This window comes from Lontra canadensis, unplaced genomic scaffold (genome assembly GCF_010015895.1).
Source record: "Lontra canadensis isolate GAN:19392208 unplaced genomic scaffold, GSC_riverotter_1.0 scaffold98, whole genome shotgun sequence".
NCBI classification, from domain to species: Eukaryota; Metazoa; Chordata; class Mammalia; order Carnivora; family Mustelidae; genus Lontra; species Lontra canadensis.
Genome location: NW_022631092.1, coordinates 4,457,592 through 4,483,831, shown reverse-complemented (window position 1 = coordinate 4,483,831; position 26,240 = coordinate 4,457,592). Strand labels below are relative to the sequence as shown.

The 26,240-nt window shown below is 43.2% G+C and overlaps 1 pseudogene; it reads right to left on the bottom strand.

Moving 5' to 3' along the window:
* LOC116855053 overlaps positions 1–26,240 on the bottom strand; it is a 125,663-nt pseudogene that overhangs the window by 93,856 nt on the left and 5,567 nt on the right.

Genomic DNA, 26,240 nt, shown 5'->3' with positions numbered 1-26,240 from the left:
GCATTTTTACAGGACAGCCAGAGAGCGGCCTCGTGAAAAGCGAAAGTAGTCTGAGCATAAACTCAAGCTGTCCAGGGGGATTGCAGACCAGTGCCGATAACACATGGAGACCCTGTGGAAAGTCAAAACTGTGTGCAGCCCCTTGTCCTGGGGGAGGGAAAGCCACTGATCCCAGAGAGTTTGTTGCCAAGCAGCCTTCAGAGAGCAGGTGGTCATCCAGCGGACAATCTGGATTGCCCACCTGAGGAGATGCTGAGCACTGGCAACGCTGTGTTTTGGGGAACACAGACGTGTGAGGGGTATGATACAGATTGTCAAAATTTACCTCTTTAAATGGTAGTTGAGTAAATACCTCAAATGCTGTTTGACTTCATTATTTAGAGAGGTGTAAAATTAATTTCAATGTGCAATTTTTTTCTGAATAGTCTTACCATTAAGTAGACTTTTCCTGTCCCATGGTTTTTTGGTTTTTTGGTTATAATTTTCTTAGAATACTATTGGTTTATTCTTTAACTTTGTATCATGAGAATTTTAAAATATATACAAAAATAGAAGGAATAGTATAATGGACCCTCCTTGCAAATCATGAAGCTTCAACAGTGTTTGACTTACTGCCATTTTTTAAAAATATTTATTTATTTATTTATTTATGTTTTTTTTTTATTTTGAGGGAGGGGGAGAGAGAGAGAGAGCAGGGGGAGGGGCAGAGGGAGAGAGAGAATTTCAAACAGACTTGCACTGAGCAGGAGCCCCATGTGGAGCTTGATTCCATGACCTGCGATCATGACCTGAGCCTTTAAAATCAAGAGTCAGATGCTTAACCAACTGAGCCACCCAGGCTCCCCAGCACATTACCAATCTTGGTTTATCCATACCACCACTCCTCCTAACTCTTACTGGTTATTTTTTTGAACAGTTTTTCTGAAGTATAATTTTCAAATATAAAATTCACCCATTGTAAGCATGTAAGTCAATGCTATTAATTTGTAGATCTGTGTAACCATCACAAAACCCGATTTTAAAATGTCTCCAACACAACAAAACTTCACTCATTCCTCTTATAGTCAGTACCTGCTCCCATCTGCAACCAGGCCAACCCTGATGTTCCCTGTCTCTACACATTTGCCATACAAGTCTTTGTGTGGACACCCTGCTTTCATTTCTCTTGAGTAAATACCTAGGGATAAAATTGAAGGACTATATCGAGAGTTTATTTAACTTTTTTAAGAAATTGCCAAAATGCTCTTTAAAATGACAATACTGGGGCGCCTGGGTGGCTCAGTGGGTTAGGCCGCTGCCTTCGGCTCGGGTCATGATCTCAGGGTCCTGGGATCAAGCCCCGCATCGGGCTCTCTGGTCAGCAGGGAGCCTGCTTCCTCCTCTCTCTCTGCCTGCCTCTGCCTGCTTGTGATCTCTCTCTGTCAGATAAATAAATAAAATCTTAAAAAAAAAATAAAATAGCAATACCATTTTAAATTCTTGCTAGCTGTGTAACAAGGTTCCAATTTCTCCACATTCTCACCAGTACTTATAATTGACTATTTCATTGTGGTTTTGCTTTGCATTGCTCTGATGGCCAATCACGCGAAGCATCTTTACATGTGCTTATTGGCCATTTGTATACTTTCTTTGGAGAAATATTCGATCCTTTGCCCATTTTTTAAATGGGTTATTATTGAATTATAAGAGTTCTTTCCATATCTTTCTTTCCATATATTTATTCTGTATCTTTCTGTATATCCATATTCTGGATACCACTCCCTTGATAGACATACAATTTCCAAAAGTTTTCTCTCATTCTGTGGGTTCTCTTTTGACTTCCTTAATGGTGTCCCTTGATGCTCAGAAGTTTTTACTTTTGGTGATGGCCAGTAATTTTTTTTTTCTTTTCTTGTGCCTCTGGTGTCATATCTAAAAGGCATTGCCTAATGGGAGGTGATGAAGTTTTATGCCTATGTTTTTGTCCAGAAATATTAAAGTTTCAATGCTTTTCCATTTGGAGTTAACTTTTGCATATGTGTAGAGTCCAAAGTACATATTTACATGTAGATATTCAGTTGTCCCAGTACCGTTTATTCTTTACTCATTGAATTGTCTTGGCATCCTCGTTAAAAATCAGTTGATTAAAAATGTGACAGTTTATCTCTAATTTTCATTCTGTTGACACCTAAGTCTATGTTTATCAGTACTTCACTGTCTTGATTACTATCGTTTTTAGTAATTTCTGAAATCGGGAACTTTGTTCTTTTTCAGGATTGTTTGATGATTCTGGGTCCCTTGAATTTCCACACAAATTTTAGAATCAGCTTGTCAGTTTCTACAGAGAAGCCAGCTGTGATTTTGATAGGGACTGCATTGAAATTGCAGATCAGTTTGGGGAGTATTGCCTTCTAAATAGAAAATCTGCCAATCCGTGAACATGGAATGGCTTTCCATGTCTTAGATCGTCTTTTAATTCCTTTTGACAATGTTTTATAGTTTTCAGAGTGGATGTTTTGCATCCCTTTTTGAAATGTATACTTAAAGGGTTTTTTTTTAATATATTTTTTTAAGATTTTTTTTTTATTTATTGATTTGAGAGAGAGACAGTGAGAGAGAGCATGAGCAAGGAGAAGGTCAGAGAGAGAAGCAGACTCCCTGCAGAGCCGGGAGCCCGATGCGGGACTCAATCCCAGGACTCCAGGATCATGACCTGAGCCGAAGGCAGTCGTCCAACCAACTGAGCCACCCAGGCGTCCCTTTTTTTAAATATTTTATTTATTCGAGAGAGAGTGAGTGAGACAGAAAGAGAGAATGAGTGGGGCAAGGAGCGGGCTGAGAGAGAAGCAGACTCTCTGTGGAGCAGGGAGCCTGACACAGAACTCCATCCCAGGACCCCAAGATCATGCCCTGAGACGAAGGCCGAGCCACCCAGGCGCCCCTATATTCCTAAGTTTCTTATTCTTTTTGATGCTATTATAAATGGAACTGTATTATTAATTTTATTTTTTAACTGATCACTTCAAGTTTAAAGAAATATAACTGACTTTGGTGTATTGATTTTGTAGCCTTCAACTTTGCTGAACTCATTAATTCTAGTATTATTTTAAGTGAATTCTCTAGGGTTTTCTCTAGACAAGACAATGTCATCTGCAAGTAGAGATAGTTTTACTTCTTTCTTACAATCTAGATACATTTTAATTATTTTTCTTGACTAACTCCTCTGGCGAAAACTCTGTCAGAATATTGGATAGACGTGGCAAGATAGGACATAATTATTTTGTTCCTCATCTTAGGGGAAAAGCTTTCAGTCTTTTACCACTGAGTAAGATTGGTTGGATTTGCCAAACTCCTCACTCCACCATGCCAAAAATCCCATGTAGCTATTCCTTTTTTTTTTTTAAAGATGTATTTATTTGAGAGAGAAAAAGAGCGGGGTGGGGGGTGGGGAGAGAAGGGGTAGAGGAAAGAGAGAATCTGAAGCGGACTCCCTACTGAGCACTGAGCCCAACACGGGACTGGATCCCATGACCCCGAGACCATGACCTCAGCAGAAGTCAGATGCTCAACCAACTGAACCACTTAGGCTCCCCTCTCCTTGTAGCTATTCTGTGTCCCTTGTATTATCATATGAATTTTAAGATCAGCTTGTCAACACCCACAGAAAAAGTAGCTTGGATTTTAATAGAGGTTATGTTGAATCTGTATAACAGTTAGGGGAGTATTGTCATCTTAACAACATTAAATTTCCTGATCCATTAACATGGTACGTGTTCTAAGGTGGACATCTGTCCACTCTCTCAAGAATTGATTTCCAGGGGCGCCTGGGTGGCTCAGTGGGTTAAAGCCTCTGCCTTCAGCTCATGTCATGATCCCAGGGTCCTGGGATCGAGCCCCACATCAGGCCCTCTGCTCAGCAGGGAACCTGCTTCCCTTCTCTCTGTCTGCCTGCCTCTCTGTCTACTTGTGATCCCTGTCTGTCAAATAAATAAATAAAATCTTTAAAAAAAAAAAGAACTGATTTACAGAGAACCTCCAATTCTTAGCACCATAAATAGTGATCTAATAAACATCCTTATAAATAAACATGTCTTTTTATGAGCCTTTGTGAGAATATTTTGGGAAAAATGTAACCAGGAGTAGAGTACCTATACATCTGGTATGAGTATATTTAAATTTATCAAATAGTGACTGCTCAGAAAAATGGCCATGCCTGTCTACCCTCCCACCAGCAGTGCATGAGTGCTTCCATATTCCCCAAATCCGTGCCAATAATTGGCATTTTCAATCTTCCTACTTTTTGACATGCTGATATATATAAAATAATATCTTGCTATTGTTTGAATTTGCAATTATCTGATAATTAATGTATTAGAGACTCTTCATATGTATGACCACCTTTTGGGTTTTCTATCTACAAATCATGTGCTCATGACCTCTGTCCATTTTCCTGTTGGGATTTCTCCTATTTGGGGAGTTTGTTATATCCTCTAGATCCTTGCTTTTCAAAAGCATTGGCATCAGCAGGAAGCCTGTTAGAAATGTGGAATTCAGAGCCCCACCCCAGACCTACTGAATCAGAATCTGAAGTTTAACAAGGTCTCTGAGGAATTAGTATGCCTAGTAAAGTTTCAGAAGCAGCATTCTAGATATTAATATAATTTCCAGTTTTAGACATTACAAACATCTTCTTTTATTCTATCAACAGATAGCCATGGTTTACTTTTTTGAAAAGCAAGACTTAATTTTTATTTAAATAAATGTAATTTTGTCAGGTTTTATACTGTTAGTTCAGAACAACATTGTTGACATTTTTCCTATGAACCAAATAGTTTAACCTTCTATATTTAGTTCTTTTATCCATCTTGAGTCCCTCTTTTTACAAGGTGTGAGGTAGGCATGCATTGTGTCTTTCACCATACAGTGGCCACTCTCCCAGTACCAATGGTCAGACAAGCCAACCAGTCCCCATCAATTTATGCATCATGTTTGTCTTAAGTTCTGAAATAAATTTCTACCTCTCCTAATGAGCTTTCACCTCTGTTCCAACAGTCTATTTGAGTGTTCTTGTGCTGGTACCACACTGTTCGGGGCTTGGTGTGGTTTTTATTATAACTCTCCCATATGTTTAATATATGATAGAGCAAGTGCCCTTCTTTCTTTTTTAAAGATTTTATTTATTTTTTTTATTTTATTTATTTATTTTTAGCTTAAACAACATAAATTTATTTCTTCATAATTCTAAAGTTATTTATTTATTTGAGATAGAGAGAGTGAGAGAGAGCATTAGCAGTGGGAGGTGCAGGGGGACAGAAGGAGACAGACAAGCAGACTCCCCATTAAGCAGGGAGCCTGACTGGGGGCTTGATTCCAGGACCCTGAGATCATGACCTGAGCTGAAGTCAGACAATTAACTAACTCTTTATGCTTCTTTGTTAAAGTTAAAATTATCTTACTTATTTGTAGACTGACTTTTTTCCATATAGATTTTGGCATAAGCTTATAAAAGTCTCAAACAGTTAAAAATGAATCTTCATTTTGATAATAGTAAATTTTTAAATTTTTAGGTAACTAGGGGAGGAGATTGACATGTTTATATTGGTATGCGGTCTCATGGTAAAACATGGAATATCTTTCCATTTGTCAGATCTTCCTCTATATACTTTATAGAGGACTCACTTTTCTTAGTTAATTCTTAAGTCCATTTTATCTGATACTGTGGTAAATGGTGTGTTTTGTTTTCATTACATTTTCTAGTTAATTATTGCTTGTATAAAGAAATAGCATTGATTTTTTAAAATATTTATTTCTTTATTTTAGGGAGAGAGTGTGTGCATGTGAGCAGAGGGAGGGGTAGAGAGAGAGAATCTCAGGCAGACTCACCGCTGAGCACAAAGCTTGATGCAGGGCTTAGTCCCGTGACCCTGATATCATGACCAGAGCTGAGACCAGGAATTGGACACTCAACCCACTGAGCCACCCAGGTGCCCCAGAAATGGTACTGGTTTTTAACTGATCTTTAACCCAGCAATATTTCTGTGGTGATTTAAAAATATGTCCACATACTTGTGATCTCTCTCTGTCAAATAAATAAATAAAATATTAAAAAAATATATATATGTCCACGTATTATTTGATTCTCCTTCCTTCAAGAAGCAGATCCTATTCCTATCCTCTGAGTGTAGGTTTGGTGACAGGCGTTAACAAATGGAATGTGGTGAAAGTGATGATGTGTGGCTTCTGAGGTGAGGTCATAAAATGCTTCACCGTAGGTCATTTGCTCTAGGAGGAGCCACATTGTGAGGACACTGAAGCAGCCTCATGGAGAGGTCCATATCATGAGGAACTGAAGTCTTCTGCCCATGTAGGCTCCAGCCAACATCTTGACTCCAACTTCATAAGAGAGACTTATCCACACCACCCATCTAAGTCACCAAAGGCTGCATGTTCTAGGAAATATACCAGCTGTGGCAAGTCTACAGTGACAGAAAGTCGATTAGTGATTGCTTGGATTTGGATACTAGGAGGATAATGGGATAATACCTAAAGAGTATGGGGTTTCTTTTTGAGCTGATAAAAATGTTCTAAAGTTGACTATGGTGATGGTTGCACATACCTGTGAGTTAATACTAAAATTCATTGAACTGTACACTTTAGATGCGTGAATGTAGGATGTTTTGGGCTGAATGTGTATCCCCAAAATTCAGATGTCTAAGCCCTAATCCCCATCATAATAGTATTTAAAGGTGGGGTTTGGGGGCACCTGGGTGGCTCAGTGGGTTAAAGCCTCTGCCCTTGGCTCAGGTCATGATCTGAGGATCCTGGGATCAAGCCCCGCATCGGGTTCTCTGCTCAGCAGGGAGCCTGCTTCCTTCTCTCTCTCTCTCTCTCTGCCTGCCTCTCTGCCTATTTGTGATCTCTCTCTCTCTGTCAAATAAATAAATAAAAACTTTTTTTTTTAAAGTGAGGTTTGGGGGAGATAATTAGGCTTAGATTAGGTCATGAGGGTGGACCCTCAGGATGGGATTCATGCCCTTATAAGGAAGACAGGAAGTTTCTCTCTCCAGGTGCAGGCATCAAGGAAAGGTTCTGTGAACACACAGCAAGAAGGTACTGTGTACAGGCCAGGAGGACCTCACCAAGAACAGGACCTGCCAGCACCTCTGGACTTCCCAGCCTCAAGAACTGGGAGAAAGAAGCATCTGTTGTTTAAACCCCCAGTCTGTCTAGTTACAGGCCCCAGGCAGACTGAGACATGGCATGCATGTGAGTTGCATCTCACTAAAACTATTGAAAGAACGAAAGAAAGGAAAAGAAAAAAGAGAAGAAAAGAAAGAAGGCCATCACAGAGATCTTTGCACCAATTCATGTCCTCCTTGGACATCAATTCTGCATACCATGGGATAAGGTAGCTTTTTCCAGGAAGCTAAAAAAACCCTAGAATCTTTTCATCCCTAATTCTAGACTAATGGGGCCAACTCTCTTTGTATTTATGTAACTAAGAGGAATTCACGAGAGACCTTTTATAGGACACAGACAATTTCTCTCATTTCAATAAAAACACATGGGGCGCTTGGGTGGCTCAGGTGAGCGGTTAAGCCTCTGCCTTTGGCTCAGGTCATGATCTCAGGGTCCTGGGATCGAGTCCCACATCGGGCTCTCTGCTCAGCAGGGAGCCTGTTTCTCCCTCGCCCTCTGCCTGCCTCTCTGCCTACTTGTGTTCTATCTGTCTGTCAAACAAAAAAATAAATACACACAAAACTACACTTGTTCATAAATTGTGGAGAAAAAAATATCCAAAGGAAACTATAGTAAATTTTATATGAAACAAAAAAATTTTAATATGAATACGAGGGAGAAATAAAGTCTTAGACATCAGTTCCTTGCCTTTCTTGCTTTGTGTATAACACTGTTGACAAGAACCACCTGCACAGGTCTTTCCCAAAATATATACAATTTGGGAGTGCAGACAGCATCTGGATATATTTGATGTTGGCTAAAACTTCCTAAGTGATTCCAAAGCTGATATTTCAGTTACCTAGTAATTAGTAAGAGGTGCCATTAGAAATTGTTTTGCTCTACAAAATAAACTAAATTCCTTCTGTGTTAAATTCCCTAGAGAACTCTTTTCACTCCTAAGCCAGCTCAGTCTGGAAGGCTGATTGCTCAGCTCATGGAGCCAAACTATATTGTTGTGCTGCATTTAACATGTTTAAAGTAAATTAATTCAGAGTCACTGCTAAGTGTGAGCTCATCAATAAATGAAGCACAACAAATCCAATCTTTCTCCCATAAGTGGTTCCAACAGCTGTCTTCTCACCCTCCCTGCTCCCCCTCCCCATGCTTGTTATCTCTTGAAGAACCGGGGTCTCCTTAGAGCTGGGATTTTCACTTTCCATGTATCCCCTACCCCCACACCCACATTTTCCCCAGCACCTGATCCAAGAATGGAGGTGACGGACACAGAAATTGCCCAGCAGGGTAGACCATCGCTGTGGCTCTTGTGACATTCATGCACTAAATCAGGCTCTTGACGCTTTAAAAGAACTTCTCAGAATCTTTCCCTCTTTTTGAACATTTAGTTAAGACAGTCCTCCTCATCTGGTTTCCTAACCACCACCAGACTGGAAATGGCTAACTGGTTATTAGAGCTAAGCCCCTGTCAGAGGCGACGAGTGTCAGTTAACAGACAAAGGGAAGATAGAAAGTTCTGAACTTGAAAAATCATTTCAGTCACTTGACATGAACACAGAGAAACTTAGATCTCCATAACCTTTTGGGGGCTCTGGTCCTGAGACTTTGGAAGATTGTGCTATGCTCAAGATAGTCTATCTCAGAGAGCAGAAAAATATATATATATAATAAAATGATATGTTTACAAATGTATGGAAACCTTTTATTTTTCAAAAAGGTAAAAAAAAAATTTAGACTTGATGCTTAGAGAAGAAATTTTAGTCATCTAAGAATTAACCTTTTTAAATAGCCCATTCCTGGTTATGAGGTAGGCAGGACAGGTCCAGGACCCAGAGGGGTTCTCACAGGACCAGCTAAGAGGATCCTTGGCTTCAAGGAAAAGAGAAATCAAACATGAGCAGGAAGGAAGTGAGAGCAGGGGTTCTCGAAGACAGAGAGTGCAGATACAGACACAGCATCTAGGAAAGGAAAGGAGAGAGTCTGGTCTTTGCTCGGGGTCCAGAGTTTTTAATGTTCTGGTGTACGAGTCGTCTCAGGCTTCCAGGAACTGGTCAAAACAAGGATGAGTGCTCAGGTGTCCTCCATAAGTCACTCATGCCCGGGAGTCAGGGGTCTTGGCTGGAGTTGTGTCTGGAGCCCACGATCTTGAAAAGTGAACATAACCACCCCACTCGGTCACTCCTTAGACACTCTCTGTTGTGCTGACACCAAAGAAATCAACTCCTTGACCTTTGCAAGTGGGATGTGCATACTTTGTAATATAAGGCCCGTGTGGGGCGGGGGTGCAGGTGCTTACAAGAACAAAAGCAGGAAAGGAGCCAAGAAAGCAGCTCTTCATGGGGTCCCTTCAGTTTCCCTGTCTCAAGGACTCTGAACCTGACATTGGAAACCACTGCAGAGCCAAGAACTAGGTGCTAGCATTAGTGAGGCTCACGTAGCGCTACTTGTGAATTCCAGCGTCCCTTCCTTAAACAATTCCCGGACATGTAGAATGTGCCGAGTACCGTCAGATGACATGAGGAAACAAAGACCAATCGGACCTGGTGCCAGCCCCCGAGAACCTGCCTGGCCCTAGTGCAGAAGACTTCTAGATTAAGAAATAATTCCCACCCAATATGTTGCCGTAATAGAGGGCTTCAGAGCCCGAAAGGGAGAAGTTCATTCTGCTTTGAAGGGATGAGAAAGGCTTTAGAGAAGATGTAACTTTTGAGGTGTGTCTTATGGGGGTTTTAAGGGTTATAACAAAGCTCTCTCTATCCCCTTGGAGTTTGAACCAATTAAGAAATATAATAGGGAGTAAAATATTGCATATAAAACTGGATTACACAATGAGGCTTGGGCCCACAGGAAAAAAAGAAAAAAAAATCCTCCTTACCTTTCAAAGTCTAGACCTTAGGAGGAAACTGGGTGAGCGGGGCCGACTCGGCCAGCAGGCAGGGTTGTGGACTGCCTCACGCAGGCTGAACGCAGAAGAGAGGAACGCCCTGTGTGGGAGATATTTTTAACACGTCAGCCTCACCATGTAGAGAAATAGGTGGCAGACAAGTGTCAGACCCCTCTGAGTCTCCAGTCCAAAAAATTATGCCTCCTTCCCTCAAGAGATACAGCCAAGCAGAAGAGAGGGAATGGACGTCTTTCTGCAGCCTCTTCCCTCCTGGTGAATACAGCAGGGGTGCCCTCCTCTCTACTCAGACGTGAGGAGCAATGGGAAGCATCCATGCCAACAGGTCTGGAGGGATAAAGGATATTTGGCAATAGAGTCTCCTCAGGGAAAAGCAAGAGCAAAGCAGAGAGATTTCTCAGTGTACGCAGTGCTTTGAGAAATGGGGCAAAATCACAGTTCCTTGGAATATGTGAGTTTTCTAGCCAAAGTGTTAGATGCTCCTGAGTAAATTCTTGTATTACTCTAAGTCAAAGCCTTTATTTTTAATGATGGAAGCCCTCCATCCAGGATCTAAAAACAGCATGGAAGGGCCCCACAGTCCGTAGTCCTCTTTGGGGTTCACTGAGCCTTCTGAACCTGTGGGATGATGTCTTTCATCAGTTTGAGAAAATTTCCAGTCATAATTCCCTAAATATGGCTTCCATGACCTCTCCCTGCTCCTTCCGAGACTCAAACTCTCCTACCTGTCACGCTATTCAGCTTCCTTTCCCCATATTTGTTCTCTGTATCCTTCGTCCTGAATGTTTTCTGATGACCTATCTTCTGACGAGGTAGTAAACTGTGTTCACAGTCTGCCCTTACATCCAGTCATTGAGTTCTCCTTGTTAGATACTGTGGTTTTCATTTCTAAAACGTCCATTTGATTCTTTTTAAAGATTCTATCCCAAAGGTCTGGGCACATTTTCTATTCTGTCATTGCTTGTGTCCATCTTCTCCTCTGCTCTCTCAGATGTAGTAATCCTAGCTATTTGCAAGTTCTTAACCGCTGCTGTCTGGACCACCTATGCATTTCTTTCTATTGCCTGATTTTTTTTTTTTAACTTAGTTATCTGTGACCTGACCTTTGCTCCTTAGCAGATTTTTACTGTATGCTGGACGTTCTCATAAAGACCTGTAAAGGCTCCAGGTCCTCATCAGGCATCAGGCAGTAGACTGTTCATCAAAGACTGAGCTGGATCGAGACGTGGATACGGTATAGGTAAGAATTATGGGAAAACCCCATTCACCTTCAGCTTACCCCCTTTCCTAGGGTGGGACTCCCCAGAGATTTCAATTAGAGCCTGGACAGCCTCTGTCCCTGTAACCTTAAAGACTGTAGGAGATTCAGCTCTACCTTTCAGAGGGTTTGTGCTTAGTTTTTTAGCATCTCATCTTACACAGATTCTGAATTCGGAGTATATCAAGAGGGAGCCCAGCCATTTGCTTGAGGTCTCTCTGATCGTCTGTTGGGTCACCTCTGTCGCTCATAACTGTCATAAACTCTTTGTCCTTCTGCAGCTGGCTTAGGGGCAAGCCTAGATTCCTAGGCTCTGGCGGCTTCCAGAATCTGCAGGTGAAAGGGGCCCATGGGGCCTCGGGATAGTACCCCACTCCCTACAGCCTCCATCTGTCACCTCTTTGTATTCAGTTCAGCTCCCCCCTACCCCACGGCCATTTTCCTTTCTTCAGCACCTCCAAAACGTAGAATATTTCACTCTGCCATTTACAACTTCTTACCTAACTCTTTGGTCACCCATCCAGCCTCACAGAAAATGTTATGGGGTGGGGGCTGGGGGGCTGGGGGGGTGCGCTAGCCACATGTTTGAGGCTCCTCAAACCCCTGCTTTGGGCAGCCCAGCCCCACAGGACCACTGGGAGAGTTGCCACATTCTCTACCCTCCCCTGAGGGCAGCCTCAGCCCAGACCACAATCAGACAATGACCCGGGGAAGTGAAAGGCAACCAAAGGTCCACCACTTTCAACAGTTCTTCTCTTTCTGAAATATGAGTCCATTGACTCTTGCAGCTTCCTCAACTCTCAGATGCCATTAAAAGTAGGACTTTGTAGCCTGGGTGGTTCAGTTGGTTAAGTGTCTGCCTTCCGCTCAGGTCAGCATCCCAGGTCCTTGGACTGAGCCCCGCATCTGGTGAGTCTGCTTCTCCCTCTCCCTCTGCCCCTCTTCCCCACTTGTGCTCTCTCTCGTGTGTGCTCTCTCTCTCTCTCTCAAATAAAATCTTCTTTAAAAATTAAACAAAAAAATAAGACCTTCATAATTTAAAAAGCTTTTTCCTTGCTTTTGCCAGCGGGTGAGTTGGTCTGCCATGATCTACTGTAACCCACCCACAAGTAGAACTTGGCTTCACAGGTTTGCCCTTGGCTAAACTGCCACCCACCCTGCACCCCCCCCCCCCAAATGTACACTCTCCATTCCCTTACTCTGAGGTATTTTTACTCATTGGACTTTTCACTCCTATAATGGCAAGGAGTGGTCATGACGCTTCTGACTCCCCAAAGACCAGGGTCTCCCCTGTCTGCTAAGGATCTGTACGAATGGGGAACAGGGGTAGGAGACCCTCAGCCCCCTGTGTCTGGGGGACAGGGCTCACAGGCTAAGCTGTGGGCCTGGAAAGTCTCAGATGCTTCTTACATTCCCGGATCATCACCCTGCTCAAAGGGGAGATGCATGGCTTTTAGAAGTGGGATGGAGAAGGTTTTTTAACAGCAAGGACTGCTTAGAAAAGACTTAAGCAGAGGGATGTTGTTCAAATTGTGGCCCGTATAGGTCTCAAGTGAATGGGAAAAGTTTGAGGAAAACATTTTTTTTAAATATTTTATTTGTTTATTTGACAGAGATCACAAGTAGGCAGAGAGGCAAGCAGTGGGGGTGGGGGCGGGGAGGGAGCAGGCTCCCAAATAAGCAGAGAGCCCCATGCAGGGCTCGATCCCAGGACCCTGAGACCATGATCCGAGCCGAAGGCAGAGGCTTAACCCATTGAGCCACCCAGGTGCCCCAGAGGAAAACATTTTTAAATTGGGAGATTTTAGTGTATGCTCACACACAGACAAATCTAGAATCCTGTTGTTTCTTTAAAAACTAAGTGATCTGAAAACAAAACAAAACAAAACAAAACAAAGTGATCTGGTAAGTGAGCTCAGAGTCTCAGTGCAAATGCTGTCTTGAGGCGAGACATGGCCCCTTCTGCAGGAGACATGGGTGAGGCCCCCTGCCAGTGGGGCCTGAAGTGAGGTAAGTGGGTTGCTTCATGTGAGCAGGATTCCCTCTCAGTGTCCGGCTGGAAGAGACTTTGCCTCAGTCTGAGAGTGAGAGCCAAGTCCTCCTCACCAAGCTCTGCCCCCCACACCCTGCCCAGTGCCTCACCTCAGTCAGGCAGCCCCATGGCCCCCTGTGGGCCCCTCCATCAGCCCTCGCCTCGCACACCTGCCTCTCTTGTCACAGCAGCGGGCATGGCCACTCAGGAAAGCTTACTCTGAAAATTCTTTTTTCTTTCCTTCACTGTGGCTTAAATGGAGTGTTTATATTAATTACAAACAACTTCATCATCCAGTGGGAAAGCAAATACATGCCCCTTCCCAGTGTCCTGAGTCCCCACACAGTTCAACTGTGCCTCAGACAGGAAGCCAGTTGTTAGGAGACCAGCAGGCAAACTTCAAGAGATTTTCTACCTTTTCTCTCTGAAATTCTCGGTCTAACCACAGCCCAGTGCAGCCTGTCAGTACATTTAGAAAAAAGGAAACGGAAAACTCCCTCTCTTTCTCCCTCCCTCCCCTACTCTTCCCTTTTCATAACTTCAAAGGAGACTTTGCATGTATTATTGGAGAAATAACAAAACTGTTTACGAACACACAGTAAAATACAGTCTCAACTTCTTGGGTTTCACTTTTAACTCTGGGGTCTGCTTTTCTTAGGATAGTGACATGATATGCTGGTATGGAAACCCCTCTGAACTTGTGAGGGCTTTTTTTTTTTTTTCTTTTCATGTTCCTTCTTCTATGAAGGTGATGGGCTGGACCCCAGCAAGAAACCTAAAACATATAAAAGAATTGGGGAACTTCTTCTGCATTGGGTTTTCAATATCAAGACTCAACTTGCTTGGTCAAATAGTGTGGTTCCCTTAGAAAGCGCTGGAATCCCATTAAAGGAGAAAGTCCTAAACATTCACAAAGAACATACGCGACATCAGTAGGACATTGTTAAACATGCTGTGTCACAGGCATGCCTAAGTCTATTCTTCCAGTGACAGATAATAAACAGGATGTTGAAAAATGGAGATTGGGGTCTCTAACTGCACAAGCCCCTTCGTGCAGGAACAATGCCAGGCATCCAGAGCTGGGGATCCCACGCTGGCTTACAGCATTTCCTAGACTGTTCCAGCTAGGATAGGCTGACCCCAGTACTATCCCAGAACCTATCCTTCATGCCTGAAAGATCTATAAGAATTGGATGCACAGTCAGCTTGCAAAGACCAAAATATTTACAACTTAGCCCTTTACATGGAAAGTTTTTAGACCTCCACTTTAGATCGATGCCTAAAATTTTAATTTTTTTAGTCCTTCCCTTAGAACAGAATATTATCTTTCATAATATTTGTTAAACCAAATAAATATTGAATTCAGCTTCCTTGTTTTCTTCTGTAGTTCAGTGTATAATGAATGGTAGCTGTGCGACATGACTTTTGTCCCTCCCTAGTGCCATCTCGTTCGATTGGCTATAGAATTGTGGGTGATTTCTTTTCTCACTTTATTACTCATAAATTAATAATCTCATTTGGAATTTTCTATCCTAGAGAGGGGTTACTTCTTTAGTTTTTATCCAAACTGCACCTTTCAACCATTCCAGCATCTGATTTCAAAATCATTTATATTAAAGTTAAAAATGATCCATTATTTTCTGTAAATATTGCACTACTACCTGTCATCAAAAGCATCACTCTATTTGGCTAAATATTGACATATAATATTATTTTAGGCTTTGACACTTACTTGTTTTTGTTGAATACCTTGACTCATGGCTATTTATTCAGGTTTCTTCTGTTGTTTTAATAATGGCGTGAGTGCATTTACATGCAAACCTGCTCACGTTTAGGGTTTTCAGTTTTTAAAAACTTAAGCGTTCATTTCTCTGAAGATTTTTTTTTTCTTTTCAGCCTTTTTACTTTACTGAGCTCTGCTGTCATATTTTCTGTTTTTATCATTATCTTGACTTGTTCTCACACTTTCAAGGATCTAGAAATATAGAATTGTATCTATTTATCAAAAAAAGTCAATGACCATAAATGTAAGAATAAAAACCAATCGTCATCGCACTTTCAGACATGTTACCTCTAGACCTTCACAAACACACATTTAAGAGCCATTTGAATTGTTTAATGTTACAAAATGTTCCTCAGCCACCATAGGCACCTGTTGTGAATACCATGGAATTGCAACCGTGAGTCAGGACACAAAGAGAAGCCAGAAAACGGACACCTGGCACCGTAAGAAGCAACCCTTGGCTGTGCCAAAACTATTTATTTGATGCTAAGAGGAAGTATTTGACAAGTTAATCTGTCTTTTTTCCACCCGAGGCACTGCCAGGGCACAAATCCGTCCTACATTTCACGGCAGCATCCGGTTCCCATAAAACTTGGGGCAGTCTGCCATGGCCCCCCTTTTGTTTTAAAGCCCCAGAGCAAGAGACAAAGACAGGCATTTCTCTGATTCCTGATGGTGTCAGGGGAGGGTTTCGGGTGACAAGTGACCCTGTACTAGCGCCGGAGGCGGCATCCTGAGTGACCAGGTGTTCTCTTGCACACTGTGTATGCTGCATGGGTGCATGGTTTGTGGGTCCCATATAGCATGGCACCCCCCTTCCTTAGGTTTAAGGGTGGTCCTGCGACTGAGGGGCCATTTTCTTTGGGATCCACCTGCCTCAGGCTTCACTGGGCGCAGAAAATCAGGAAGTCTAGGATGACCTCTTGAGAGCATCTCCCAAGCCCAGGAAGGGGGAAGGAATCCCTGGGTTCTGAGCACAGTGTCCCGGGGATGAGAAGGGACCTCAGAGGAACATCTGCTAGAGGGAGGGACCCCGGTTTGGGCAGTGACCTCCAGGCTGCAGCTCAAGAGGTGCAGAACAAGGAGGAAATTAAAGAGAGATGTGGTGACCAGAAAACCGGAGCCCTCTCTGCTAGGCTAGGAGCCCCAGGACATTTATATGAGCCCTGAAGGGCAGGTGAAAGCCTCAGTAGTTACCGAACTAGAAAGCCCTGTGAACACAGCCAGATCAGAAACCATTAGCCAGATCTAGAGTGGGAAGAAAGAAATGTGACATTTCTTACACACCATTTTGTTCCACAAAATCAATCTACCACATAAATCAGTTTGGCGAAGCCTGACGCTCTTCTCTTCCTTTCTCTGCCCCACAGTGCTGAAGTGAAGAGGGAGCTCATGGTCTGGAGAAGAGTGGGTGTTGGGGCCTTCCGTCCCGGACAGCCCATGGTGTTTCTGGAACTTATTGTAGGGGGGAAACAGTCTGTGTTTCTGCGTCTGGACGCTTGCAGACCATGCTGTGGAGAATCATGCTGGTCAGAGGAGCCAGAGCCTGGAAGCCCTCTCCGAGTTCAAACACTTCATCCCCATCCCTGCTCCCTGATGCTTTCCACGCTGGCTCAGGTTCTAGAGGAGGGAGGTTATCGGTGGCAGGAAGTTTTGCCATCAGCCCGAGGAGGGGAAAATGGAGCCATCAATGTGAGGTCTTCTTTCCTCTGAACGCCTTCTGGGTTGAGGAATAACGTCTTTATCATTTGCGCAGTGCCCCGAGGACACCTTTGCTTTCAGGGACCTCCCTCTGCTCCCCTGTTTCAAGAAACGTCCTTGATAGTAACGCTCGGGGGCTCACCTGGCCCATGAGGGGGTCACTCCCGCTGTTAGACACTGACAGGTCTGTGGGTCCAGCCCAAGGGATCTCCGGGTCCAGCTCCTGTCCTGAGCCTAGTCGTCTTGCCTTCAGATGGTCTCCTGGCACAGCATCCTTCACTGGAAGGCAAACCTCAGAAGCAGACAGCAGAGGGCGCCAGCGGCCTGCTGTTGGCACTCAGAGGGGCCTCTCGGCCGCGGTTCTCGGGACGTGCGGGCTCGTCCCCCAGGGCACTGGGGCGCACAGAACCTACACAGTCACTTAGGTGAGTGCCTCCCAAGGGCCCACTGTGGCTTCCCTCCAAAATCAGGAGCCGCGTCCCTCCACAGGTAAACCTGGCCTTCCACCGCAGCCCTGCTCCCAGTAAGCAGCCACAAGTACAGCTCGCTTCTGTTAAACCCCTTTTTTCCCAGAGACTTGCAGGGGGGATGCACCTTCATTTCCAGCTCCTTTGCAGGAGACAATCCTTCGCCTCTCCTGGATCTGACCTGTCTGCCCCTTCTCTCTGTCCCTCTTCAAACGATTAGTCTGTGGACACCTGGAAAGGCAATAGAGGGACTCCTGGCTTCTGGGGGCCTTGAATGAACGATCATCTACAAGAAGCACCTTTTGGCCATGAAGCTAATCCACTCGGCCAGCCCTCCGGTGCCTGGTTTTTGAGGAGGCGTTCTTTAAAGTGAGACCCCTGCCCTTGGTGCTGTAGGGGTATCCTTTCCAAAGAGGGGCTGAGCCCGTCACAGCACACCTGGGTCGTAACCCCTGCTGAGCAAGATGTGAAGAGAAAAAGGAGCAGAGGCAACGCCTGTCCATTCCCCACGTCCATGGGCTCGGCCAGGCCAGGGCTGCTTCCTTCCTTCCTTCCTCAGCTAAGGCCTCGAGCGCTCCAGGGGGCCGCGGGCTCTGCGCAGGTTCACGGGGGCAGGTGCCAGAGGGTTATTTCCATCAGCGCCGACTGACTGCTTTTAAAAGCCCTCCCACCCTCACGCTCGGGGACGGGGTCTTCCTCTTCCTACTCTCCGCCCACCACTGAGCTACCAGGCTGTTTCCCAAGGTCCTCCTCCTGTCCCCTGAACCCTGATCCCCCCACAGCACCACCGAGGCCTCAGCCACCCAACTGCCAATCTTGTCCAGAGACACCACAGAGAACACTGCCGGGGGCAGACACCGACCACGCTTCCTCACCGAAGGAGTCAGAGTCAGCCTCCCTCTGCGCAACACAACAAGCCCGGAGCCTGACGGGCCAGGAGAAGGCAGTGGGGACCAGGAGGGAGCCTAGAAGGGTGAGTAGGGGTTTGGATTTAGTGGAGGGTTCATAAAGGGCTCCCCAGTGCTTCCCGAAGAATCTTGTTTAAAAGCGAGGGGTCCCGGTCTGGAGGCTGGTGGGTGGTGGCTGGTGGGTGGTGGCCACCGGCCATGTCCTCGGCCATTCAGCACCGTCATCAGGGACGGCCATCGCGGCATGTGGCGTGTGACTCACACTTACTGTGATACGCTTGGAGGGACAGCTGCTGTCCTCAGTGACAGGGCCAGCATTGTTAAATGTATTCAACACACTGAAATAGAGCGAACAGGATGAAATTTAACTGAGATAAACGTGAAGTTTTGAAGGCAGAAGGGGGATTTCAAATACCGCATGTGAGAACGTCTCAGGTGTTGGAGTTGCTTTGGAGGGCACGGCCGGGAAAACATGCACGGGACTCAGAGGCGGCATCGTGAGGGATATTGAATCCAGAACTGGAGAGGTGGTTACCAGCGCTGGAAGGCTGTTCCGTTCCTGCCCATCACCTTAGACAGGACCCCAGGCACACAGTGACCAGGATGGGGAGGGGACTGAGGCCAAAGCCAGTGAGTGGCAATGAGAAGCCCAAGGACGCTTGGTCCAAGAGAAAAGACAGGGATATGGAAAGGCCTTGGGAAAGGGGGTGACACTTTGGGGTTTCAGGGGACAGAACCAGGCCCAGAAGTCTAGGGGTAACATTGGCCAGGCATTAGGATCTCACAGACCCGTGTCCAAACCCAGCTGGGTGACTCCATGAGCTCCCTAGCCCTCTGGGCCTTGGCTTTCTTGGCTGTAATGCAAGGGTCCCAGTACCACTGAGCTCCAGAACCCTCCTCAGGACAGGACAACAGCCACGAAGTGCCTAAGAGAGGGCCAGAAACAGGGTATGTTCTTGATAGCGTGGACCTCTGGTTACTGCTACGCAGCAGTTAGAAGGAGGCAATTTTTGGTTTAAGTGTGAAAAGACTCTTCTAGGCCTTGGAGCTCGCCCAGCACAGAAGGCGGCTTCGGCAGGTACGGGCATCCAGGTGGTGATCATACCGGAGGCGGCACCCTTTCTCGGGCCTAGGGAGACTGATTTCAAGTGTTTCCTCTCACCTCGGAAGAATTTCGTGATCAGGCTCTTCCTGCCTTTGAGATCAGAGCTGTGCTCGGCTCCTCTCTGACTACCCCACGCAGGCCCCCTTCCACCCGTCGAAGGGGAGGCGTGGAGAGGTCTCCCCGCTAGACTTGGGGAAGCTGTCCCTAACCAGGGGCGGTGGTCCCCATCCTGGCCATGAAGCCGGGTGTGGAGGCTGTGAAGGCAGAGACGGGCTGGAGGCATCTGGGACATGAAGAGGCCTGTCGGTATCGGGGGAGGTGGGCGTCCCTGCCTCATCGGACAACATCTTTCTTAAAGGGTCGTGGTGATACCTGGAGATGCTCCCTGCACCCCAGGCGGGGGCTTTCTTTGATTTATGTCCTCCCCTCCCCCTGCATCCACTGCTGTGTGTGGCCATTTGTCTGGCAAGTTAAGGATGTGGGCCAGCTGGCAGGACACGCGGCTGAGCCCAAGGTTCACAGAAGGAAGATGTTTAGGGGATTAAGCGGACAGATCTCCCATATTAAGCTCACCCAACCTTGATGTCAGAAGGCAGGGCTGCCGCGCTGCCTCCCATACCTCTGGACGGCAGGCAGGGGGTGTCATGGCCCCACAAAATGCAGCTCTGGGCACCTCGTTTCCCTGGCCGTGGAAGCTCTGTCCCTGGGGCTCCCCAAGCAGCTGGGCAATGTTCCTAGAGCTTTGGCCACCAGACCTGCTGCCAGCGAGGGCTCCCCTTACCACTACTTTCCGACTGCCCTGCTTACCCTGTCCTTCTGGAGGCTGGGAAGGCTGCCCCAGATGGCAAACCCCATATTCTCAGGAAGGAGGGGAAGGCCCAGAGAGAGAGCTCTTTCCCAGCCCTGAAGGTTTGGGGGCCCTTTCAGGACCTGCAACTACTGTCAACCTTCACCAGGGTTTTAGGGCAGAGTTCTTGGTCTTCGTGGGAAGGGGCCAGGGTGAAAATTGATATCCTCTCCCTCTGCTGGCCTGTTCTGATGGCAAACCAAGGCCCTCAGACCCCGCTGGTGATAAAGTGCATTTTCCTGGTAACTGTGGATGCCGATCGTGAGTTTATTGGTCTTTCAGATATCCTCAGTTGTGAAATTCCTTTTCAGATCTTTGCTCATTTTGTCTGTATGGTGGTCAGTCTTACTGATTTTTAGGAGTTCTGTATTCTGGATTGGAGCCCATTGTCGGGTATACGTTTTACATATGTTCTCTGTGTCTTTTGAGGACTAGAAGTCCTTACTTTCAGCGGGCTTCAGTCCTTTCCTTTATGATCCTATGAAAGAAACCTCTGCCTCTGTTCCAAAGATGTTCTTCGCGGTGTGGTCCAGAATCTTTAGATCCACACTTAAATATGCGAGCCAGTGGGAATGGATTTTTAGGTGAGGTTGCAGGTGGGGGTTCAACACTGGCTTTCATCTGTGCGTGTTCTCTCAGCACCACTGAGATTGGGTGGTTTTGATTTTTTGTTGTTTTTTCCTTAGTTTTTTAAAATAAAAAACGTTTTTATTTTAGACTAGTTTTTGATTGGCAGAAATGTTACAAAGACGGTGCAGAGAGTTCCCGTGTACCCTCCCACCCGTGGTCTGGGGTACACGCGTCGTAGCTAATGCGTCATTATTAAGTCCGTGCTTTATTCAGATCAGGACCATTGGTTTCTGACAAAGCGCTGCTGGCAGATGCTGTGAGATCACGTCCTCATGGCTAAAGCTTCGTTGACAAGTGCGCTGTGGTAGGAGCCCACGTCTCTGGTCTCCGCCGACAGTGGAGAACTCAGCAGGGCTCGTGTGGTGTGGACGCAGGTCCTGGGAGATCCTCGGGAGGGACGTGTGGAAATTCTGCCATCGAAGAGCCTCCAGCATTGTAGACTCCTGAACTCTCAGGCCCAACCTTAGAAATCCTGAGTTTTAATATGTAATGAGTAGCCTTCTCCTTAGGTCCTGTAGACTTTAGTTTTGTAATCTTGAACCAAAGTTTAAAATACACAGATGATGACTTGTTTTCTGTTTTTATATTTAGTCAACATGCTGTACATCACATCCGCAGGACTCCCACATGGACATTTGTACCTTTTGACCCTCTTTTCTCCATTTCCCACATCCTCTACCCCCCAGCTATGGCCACCACCAGTCTGTTGTCTATAAGTTTGGAGTTTGGGGTGTGTGGGGGGGTGTTTAACTTTTGAGATTTTTTAGATTCCACATATAAGGGATATTATGCTGTGTTTGTCTTTCTCTAACATTTTACTCAGCATAATGTCTTCAGTGTCCAACCATTTGTCACAAATGGCAAAATTTCCTCCTTTGTTATGGCTGCATAATATTCCTCCATGCTTCTGTGTGTGCGTGTGTGTGTGTGCGCGCACACGCGCGTGTGTACACCTTATTTTCCAAAGCAAAGGTAACAGGAGCAAAAGTAAACAAATGGGACTACCCATTTGTTCATTGATGGACACTTGAGTTGCCTCCATGTCTTATCTGTTGTAAGTCCTGCTACGGTGAATGTGGGGGTATAGTTACCTTTTGAATTACTGTTTTCATTGCTCTCAGATAAAAACCCAGATGTAGAACTTCTGGATCATATAGTAGTTCTAGTTTTACTTTTTGAGGACCTCTATCCTATTTTCGTGGCATCAACTTCTATTCCCACCAACAGTGTCCCAGAGGTTCCCTTTTCTCTGCATCCTCACCAACACTATTACTTCCTGCCTTTTCCGTAATGGCCGTTCTAACAGGTGCAAGATGGTACCTCACTGTGCGTTGGATTTGCATTTCCCTGGCCATGGGCGATACTGAGCATCTTTTCTTGTATCTGTTGGTCATCTGAATGTCGTCTTTGGGAAAATGTCTATTCAGATCCTCTGCCCATTTTTTAATCAGATTGGGTTTTTGTTTTTGTTTTTGTTTTTGTTTGCTCTTGAGTTGTAGGAGTTCTATATATTTTGGGGATATTAACCCTTTATCAGATATGATTTCCAAATATTTTCTCCAATTTGGTTAATTGTCTTTTTATGTTGTTGATGGTTGTTCAGCTGTCCAGAAGCTTTTTAGTTTGGTTTAGTCCCATTTGTTTACTTTTGCTCCTGTTACCTTTGCTTTTGGTGTCAAATCTGAAAAATCATTGCCACAACCAATGTGAAGGGGCTTAATGCCTATGTTTTCTTCCAGGAGTTTATCAAGTTTTTACATTTTGGTCTTTAATCCATTTTGAGTTAATGTCTATGTACGGTGTACAATAGGGAGTCCTGTTTCATTTTTACATATGGCTATCCAGTTTTCCCAGCATCATTTATTGAAGATACTGTCCCTCTCCCATTGTATATTCTTGGCTCCTTTATCATCAATTAACCGACCACATATGTATGTATTTCTGGGCTTTCTATTCTGTTCCATTTCTTTATGGGTCTGTCTTTATGCCAATACTATACTGTTTTGATTAATATAGCTTTGCAATATAGTTTGAAATAGGGAGTGTAATGCCTCCAGCTTTGTTCTTTCTCAAGATTCCTTTAACTAGGGGTACCTGGGTAGCTCAGTCATTAAGCATCTGCCTTCGGCTCAGGTCATGATCCCAGGGTCCTGGGATCAAGCCCCACATCAGGCTCCCCGCTCAGCAGGAAGCCTGCTTCTCCTTCTCCCACTCCCCCTGCTTGTGTTCCCTTTCTTGCTGTATCTCTCTCTGTCAAATAAATCTTAAAAAAAAAAAAAGTTAAAAAAAATTGCTTTGGCTATTTAGTTTTTTGTGGTTCTATACAAATGTTAGGATTGTTCTATTTCTCTCAAAAGTCCCATTGGAATTTTGATAGATTGTTTGAGTCTGTAGATTGCTTTAGGTGTTATTTTAACAATATTCAGCAACCATATTTGATAAAATTTTATCAATAATTATTTTATAATTTTAACAATTATCTTCCATTTCTTGAGGATGGTATATTTTTCTGTTTATTTGTGTCTTAAATCTTTTTCATTAATATCTTACAGTTTTCGGTGTACAAGTTTTTCACTTGGTTAAATTTATTCCTATGTATTTTATTCCTTTTGGTACAATTGTGAGTGGGATTGTTAATTTTAATGTAGAGAAATGTAATAGATTTCTGTATATTGATTTTATATCTTCCAACTTTACTGAATTCATTTATTAGTCTTAACAGTTTTTTGGTATAATATTTAGAGTTTTCTATAAATGGTATCCGGCTATTTGCAAAGTTACAGTTTTACTTTTTCCTTTCTTATTTGGATGACTTTTATTTCTTTTTCTTGCCTAATTGCTCTGGTCTTCTAATACTTTGTTGAATAGAAGGGGTGAGAGTGGGCATCCTTATTGTTTCTAATTTTAGAAGAAACGTTTTAAGGTTTTCACTATTGATTATAATGTTAGCTATTTACTTGTCATATAAGACCCTTATTAAATTGAGGTACAGTCTCTTTTTATATTCACTTTGTTGAGAGTTTTTATCATTAAATATTAATTAAATATTTGTTAATTAGTTAAATATTTGTAAATGCTTTTTTCTGTATTTATTGAGATATATTTTTTATCCTTCCTTTGTTAATCTGGTGTATGATCTTGATTGGTTTTTGGAGGTTGAACCATCCTTGTATCACTGAAATTCTACTTGATCATAGGTTATAGGATTGGTGTTAATTATTCTTCGAGTATGTGGTAGAATTTCCCAGTGAAGTCTTCTGGTTCTGGAATTTCTTTATAATTCAGTCTTAGTAGGTAATATGATTAGGAATTTTCCATTTCTTCTAGATTGTTCCATTTGCTGGCATATAATTGTTCATATGTAGTCTTTTATGATCATTTGTATTTATGTGGTATCAGTTATAACATCTCCTCTTTCATTTCTGATTTTTATTTGAGGCCCCTCTCTTTTTCTTGGTTAATCGACCCAATTGGTTTTGACAATTTTGTTTATCTTTTTGAAGAACTAGCTCTTAGTTTCATTGATATTTTTTGTTGTCTTTTTAGTCTTTATTTCTGCTCTGATCTTTATTTACTTTCTTCTACTATCTTCTACTATCTTTGGGCTTTGTTTCTTTTCCAGTTTCTTCTGGTGTAAACTTAAGCTGCTTATTTGAGATCTGCTTTTATAACTATAAACTTCCCCTTTTAGAACTACTTTTGGTGTATCAAATAAATTTGGATGTATTTCCATTTTTGTCTAAAGTATTTTTATTTCTTCTGTGACCCATCATTTTATTTCTTCTGTGACTCTTTGGTTATCATTTATTCTCCTTATTTCTAACTTTTCCAGTTTTCTTCTTGTAACTAATTTCTAGTTCTTACCATTGTGGTCACAAAGTATACTTAATATGATTTCAAGTATACTTAATATGATTTCAATCCTCTTAAACTTATTAAGACTTGTTTTGGCCTACCATATGATTTATCTTGGAGAATGTTCCATGTGCACTTGAGAAGCATGAGTATTATGCTTTTGGATGGAATGTTCCATTTATTTCATCCATTAAGTTCATTGGATCTAACATGTTGTTTAAGGCTGATTTTTCTATCTGGATGATCTATCCATTGATATAAGTGGGGTATTAAATTTCCCTGCTATTATTATATTGCTCTCAATATATTGATTATATTCTCCTTTAGGTCTGTTTATATTTGCTTTATATATTTAGGTGTTCTTATGTTAGGTGCATAAATTTTTACACCTCTGATGTCCTTATAGGCTTGATCCCTTTATCATTATGTAATGGTCTTCTTTGTCTCTTATTACAGTCTCTGTCTTAAAGTCTATTTTGTCTGATGTAAGTACAGCTACCCTGGCTTTCCTTTGGTTTCCATTTACAGAGAATGTCTTTTCCCATCTCTTCGCTTTCAGTCATCATGTGTCCTTATATCTGAAGTGAATTGTAGGCAGTGTAGAGATGGATTATATTCTTTCTTTTAATCCATTCAGCCACTGTATGTTTGGATTGGAAAATGTAGTACATTTACATTTACTGTGATGTGTAATAGGTATGTCCTTATTGCCGTTTTGTTCATTGTTTTCTGGCTGTTTAGTACTTTCTGTTCCTTACTCTCTTGCTCTCTTCCTTTATGAACTACTTTACTTTAGTGGTGGTGCTTAGAGTCTTTTCTTTTTATCTTTTGTGTGTCTACTACAGTTGCTTCAGGGTTACTATGAGACTTGTATAAAAGAATGTATATTTATAACCTCATATTTCTAGTTGATAACAACTTAAGTTTGAAAACATTCTAAACTTCTACCTTTTAACTGCCACCTCAACATTTTTGCTTTTTGATGTCACAATTTACATCTTTATATCTTGTGTATCTCTTAACATATTATTGTAGTTATAGTTATTCTTACTACTTTTGTCTTTCAATCTTCATAGTAGCTTTATAAATAATCAATCTACCATCTTTACAACATTATTCTGATCTATACTGTATATTTACTTTTACCAGTGAGATATATACTTTTGTATGTTTTTCCTGTTACTAATTAGTACCCTTTTGTCTGTTTGAAGTCCCTTTAAAATTTAACTCCAGTCTGGTGGTGATGAAATTCTTTAGCTTTTGCTTGTCCAGAATACTATCTAGTCCTCTTTCAATTGTGAAAGACAAATTTTCTGGGTAGAGTATTCTTGGTTGGAAGTTTTTTCTATTTCAACAATGTGAATTTATCATGCACTTTCTTTTGGCCTATAAAGTTTCTATTGAAAAATCTGCTGATAGTCTTATAAGGGTTCACTTATATATAACAGTTAGTTTGTCCTTTGCTGCTTTAAGAATTTCTCCTTGTCTTTAACTTTTGAGACTCTTACTATAATGTGTGTTGGTGTGGATCTCTTTGAGTTCATCTTATTTGGAACTCTCTGGTCTTCCTGGACCTGGA